At 42.0% G+C, this 5,597-nt stretch overlaps 1 long non-coding RNA gene across 1 annotated transcript; it reads right to left on the reverse strand.

Annotated features, from left to right (window-relative positions):
• Positions 1-4,998: 4,998 nt before the first annotated feature.
• Positions 4,999-5,597, reverse strand: LOC132575883 (uncharacterized). Its single transcript, XR_009555703.1, has 2 exons — positions 5,223-5,597; positions 4,999-5,171 (listed from the first exon to the last, which is right to left on the reverse strand). It is a non-coding gene; the product is annotated as an uncharacterized LOC132575883 (long non-coding RNA).

Below are 5,597 nucleotides of genomic sequence, written 5' to 3' on the forward strand. Positions count from 1 at the left end.
CCATCTATACCCTGTGGCTAATAGCCACTCATGGACCTCTGTTCCATATGTCTATCCAATCCCCTCTTAAAGTTGTCTATGCTTGTAGCTGCCATCACCTCCTGTAGCAGTAAATTTTATGTGTTAATCACCCTTTGGGTGAAGAAGTACTTCCTTTTATCCGTTCTAACCCAACTGCTCAGCAATTTCATTGAGTGCCCATGAGTTCTTGTATTGTGAGAAAGGGAGAAAAGTACTTCTTTCTCTACCTTCTCTTTCCCATGCATAATCTTGTAAACCTCTATCATGTCATCCCTCAGTCGACATTTCTCCAAGCTTAAGAGCCCCAAGCACTTTATCCTTTCTTCATAGAGAAAGTGCTTCAACCCTTTAATAATTCTAGTTGCCCTTTTCTGGACTTTTTCCAATGCTATGATATCTTTTTTGAGGTGTAGTGACCAGAATTGTACACAGTATTCCAAATGTGGCTGCACCATCGATTTATGCAGGGGCATTATGATTCTGATTACTTTTCAATTCCTTTCCTAATAATCCCCAGCATAGCGTTGACCTTTTTTATTGCAGTCGCACACTGTCTCAACATACTCAGGATGCTACAGGTTTGTGTACTGAGATACTTACCGTTTAACTACTAAAAAGAGGCCAACAAAGAGGTATTTTTATACAAAACCTTTTGCTCCAACCCATAATTATTTCAACATTCCTTGAAGTCTTTCCATATATAGAATACTTCCAGAAATAATCTTCCTGGTTGTTTCCTGCCTCTCCAATCTCTGTCTTCCCTCAGATTAGTGAAGGACATTTGTAAATATTTTCTTGCTCAGCTGTGGGAAAGTAGTTGTGAGCTACTTTGACCTTTAAGCAAGGTTAGATTTAGAAACTCACTGTTACTGAAAAAAATCAACAAAAATATACAGAAACTCTGGGGACCGGCAACTTTAGTGACTTATCAGTAAACTATCTATTCAGTGTGCTAGGAAGTGCTTGCTAGACAGTTGTGGGGGGTTTGTAAGACTTCACTGCTGATATGGAAGAAACTGTCTTAACTAAAAATATACTCTGTATATTTTTTTCAAAGCGGCTGTGTTTATTTATGCCCAAACTGGCTCTCTGTTTAGACACTTTGATAGTACCAGATTTTTATTTCCAACAGTACATATCCCTGAAAATACCTTTGGGAAGTAAGGATAATAAAAGAAAACTTTTGAGCATGTATATGGGACCTGATGTTCTGTGTTGTATGTGATGTATTAGAAGGATGAAAGAACTTCCTACTGAAATCCCTTTAATAGTTCCCTTCTTCAGTTCCAGTGATAAAAAGAGTTTTAACCTATAGTTTACTGGGTGCTCTAAATATGTGGCCATATGTGACCTCTTATTCACTCCTGAAATTAATTCTAGGGTCACAAACAGAATATGGTCCATAATGTTATGTACTCTGTAAATCCTCAGCTACAGGAAAGCAACCAGTGATTATGAGAGAGTAGGGAGAGTTCAGAGCAATTCCTCAGAGCCTTTTGTGCAGCTGATCCTGTGCAGAATCAACCCCAGTGACCTTCAGTGTGGGAGAGTCACAACTTGGACTCTTGCGGCTTTTCTCCTTCTGTTGCTTCCAATACTTCTGAGATGCTTCAGAGTATCAAGGGACAGTATTTGGAGAGTTTGTGTTCCTTATGTATTTCCAATATGTAGAAGAAGATGAAGGTATTAGGAAAGTTTCTGTGACTGGTTTTAGCAAGTTGCTTCCTTTAAGGGTTGAACTACGGTATTGTGAATGGTGTCTGGCATTATTGCTTCAGTTCTGGAAAGCTGAACATATAAAACAATGGGGTCAGTAGTAATGATACTTCTGTAAGTAGGGTAGATTTTAAACTTTGAAATCCCTTTTTCACATAAGTACCGCAAACAGTTTTCTGTGAGAACTTCATGTCAATCAACCCGGGGCCATAGCCAGCTGTGGGGCAATAGGGGAGGTGCTCCTTCTCAAATTAGAGGTGCCCCTACCCAGAGTCTGCTTGTCCCCCATCCCTTTCCCCAGAGGGTGAAGAACCCTGGGGTGACCAGTGTCAATCACACAGTTCCTCCCCTGCACCACCTCCCTCAGCACTTCCCCTCTCTACCCTCTCTCTGGAGTCATGCTCCTGTGCTGGCATGATTTCTCCATTGGATACAAGGCAGGCAGGTGAGGGGGGGGAGAGGAAGGAGGGTGTAGCTGCATGGCCTCCTTGTCCAGGCTGAATCTTCTTCCTGCAAGCTAGTTTTTAAAAATCCTCTCTGCTCACCTGACTGGTGGGTGAAGAGAGGGGGTCACCAAATCTTCCTGCTAGCAAGCAGGGAGAAGACTTCTCTGGCGGCAAGGAAGCCAGCCTGCCATCTCCCTCCCATCACCATAAGAACATAAGAGAAGCCATGTTGGATCAGGCCAACGGCCCATCCAGTCCAACACTCTGTGTCACACAGTGGCAAAAATTTTTATATATACACACACACTGTGGCTAATAGCCACTGATGGACCTGTGCTCCATATTTTTATCTAAAACCCTCTTGAAGGTGGCTATACTTGTGGCCGCCACCACCTCCTGTGGCAGTGAATTCCACATGTTAATCACCCTTTGGGTGAAGAAGTACTTCCTTTTATCCATTTTAACCTGTCTGCTCAGCAATTTCATCGAATGCCCACGAGTTCTTGTATTGTGAGAAAGGGAGAAAAGTACTTCTTTCTCTACTTTCTCCATCCCATGCATTATCTTGTAAACCTCTATCATGTCACCCCGCAGTCGACGTTTCTCCAACTAAAGAGTCCCAAGCGTTTCAACCTTTCTTCATAGGGAAAGTGCTCCAGCCCTTTAATCATTCTAGTTGCCCTTCTCTGGACTTTCTCCAATGCTATATCCTTTTTGAGGTGCGGCGACCAGAACTGCACACAGTACTCCAAATGAGACCGCACCATCGATTTATACAGGGGCATTATGATACTGGCTGATTTGTTTTCAGTTCCCTTCCTAATAATTCCCAGCATGGCGTTGGCCTTTTTTATTGCAATCGCACACTGTCTTGACATTTTCAGTGAGTTATCTACCACGACCCCAAGATCTCTCTCTTGGTCAGTCTCTGCCAGTTCACACCCCATCAACTTGTATTTGTAGCTGGGATTCTTGGCCCCAATGTGCATTACTTTGCACTTGGCCACATTGAACCTCATCTGCCACGTTGACGCCCACTCACCCAGCCTCAACAGATCCCTTTGGAGTTCCTCACAATCCTCTCTGGTTCTCACCACCCTGAACAATTTAGTGTCATCTGCAAACTTGGCCATTTCACTGCTCACTCCCAACTCTAAATCATTTATGAACAAGTTAAAGAGCATGGGACCCAGTACCGAGCCCTGCGGCACCCCACTGCTTACCGTCCTCCACTGCAAAGACTGCCCATTTATACTCACTCTCTGCTTCCTATTACTCAGCCAGTTTTTGATCCACAAGAGGACCTGTCCTTTTACTCCATGACTATCAAGCTTTCTAAGGAGCCTTTGATGAGGAACTTTATCAAAAGCTTTCTGGAAGTCAAGGTAAACAACATCTATCGGGTCTCCTTTGTCCACATGTTTGTTCACCCCCTCAAAGAAATGTAACAGGTTAGTGAGGCAAGATCTTCCCTTGCAGAACCCATGCTGAGTCCTTCTCAATAACCCGTGTTCATCAATGTGCCTACTCATTCTGCCCTTGATAATGGTTTCTACCAACATTCCCGGTATTGAAGTCAAACTGACTGGCCTGTAGTTTCCCGGATCTCCTCTGGAACCCTTTTTAAAGATGGGGGTGACATTTGCTACCTTCCAGTCCTCAGGAACGGAGGCAGATTTCAATGAAAGATTACAGATTTTTGTTAGAAGATCCACAAGTTCAACTTTGAGTTCTTTCAGAACTCTCGGATGTATGCCATCCGGACCATGTCTTCTGAAGACCCAGTTAGGGGAGTGGGTGGTGGCCGCCAGCCATGCAGCCTTCTCATTGCTGGCCGCTGAGTCTTCTTCCTGCTTGGTAGCAGGAAGAAGACTATTCTCCATCAGCAATGAGGACGCTGTGTGGCTGCCATCCCCAGCCGTTGCTGGGTCTTCAGAAAACTCAGCCAGCAGAGGGGGTCATAGCCACACAGTCTGGGAACAGCTGATGCCTGCCTTGGAGGGTGGGAACATCAGAGCAGATGAAGATGTAGGTGCAGGTGCAGGGGAGGGGAGGGGAAGGGATGGAAAGCTTAAGCCATGCTGGCTCTTTCAATTTTAATGTAATTAAATTTTAATTTAATTTAATTTAATTTGTGCCCCACCTGGCATCGTGTCACTCTGCCTCCAAGAAAAAAAAATCCTGGTTACAGGCCTGAGTCAACCTGATAATCCTCCCCCCCGCCCCCCCAGAAGTGAAATTGACAAAACTTTCACACAGCAGAGGGAAGGAAACTAGTAGTATAGCCAGGGCTTTTTTTGGTAGAAAAAGTTCAGCAGGAACTCACATATTAGTCTGCACCCCCCCAGCAGGAACTCCTTTGCATATTAGACTACAACCAGCCAGAACTGCGTTCTTGTGTGTTCCTCCTCTAAAAAAGCTCTGAGTATAGCTTTTAAATGCAAAATTCCATGCAATGGGCAAACATTTGCTGAAGAGTTTTAGAACTTCTGTTGCTGTACATAGGGCACAGTATACAGCCTTCATATAATGTTTAAAATATTTTATAAGGCCACACATGTTGATGGAAGGGGAGGCAAGGAACCATTGTCACTGCTTATTCATGAAGTCACATGAGCAGTCAAAAAGAGACTAATGATATTTATGCAACCACATTTCATAGCAGGAATAAGTATATTACTAAGAGTGTGTCTAATATTTTCTTAGTGACAAAATATTGCAATGCTAGCGCTACATTTTTGTCTGTCAGAAATCTTAGGCATTACAAGTATTGAAAGCGTTAAGCTAGACTGTAAAATATAAAATGTGAATGATCTGAAATAATAGTATATGGTATATTTATTATATACATAAGATATAAAAACAAAATTTAAAAACAGTATCATTTTGTGAATCCACAGGACCACTAAATACAACACAGCAGAAACCTGGACAAGTGTGACTTTTTAAAAAATGCTTTACAATTTATTTTTATATGTATAAACATTACTTCTTGGCCTTTTGGCTAAGATCGGGTGTAGTATATACGTATAAACAAACTATATTTATGACTGTTTTAAAGATGTGTTAATAGATAAGTATATAATCTAGTGAAGAAAATGGTTAAAAATAATCATGATATATCCCACAAACTAAATTCATTGTGGAAGTGTATGCGTTATATGTTGACATAGAACAAAGCACATTTCAGCCCATCCTGTGTATGGAGAAGTAAGTACCCCTTAGTTGAATGGGGTTTACTTCCAAGGAAGTGTGCATCAGATTGCAGTCTTACCTGTTCAGATTCAAACGTTATAAAATCAAGACCAAGTTCAGCATGAGTTATGAACTACATCTATCACATTTCAACAGGAAGAGCTTTTATCAAGTTATTTTTTTTAAAAATCAAGAGCTTCTTTTTGTAGTTTACACAGT

The sequence above is a fragment of the Heteronotia binoei genome, chromosome 8, assembly GCF_032191835.1.
Source record: "Heteronotia binoei isolate CCM8104 ecotype False Entrance Well chromosome 8, APGP_CSIRO_Hbin_v1, whole genome shotgun sequence".
NCBI lineage: Eukaryota > Metazoa > Chordata > Lepidosauria > Squamata > Gekkonidae > Heteronotia > Heteronotia binoei.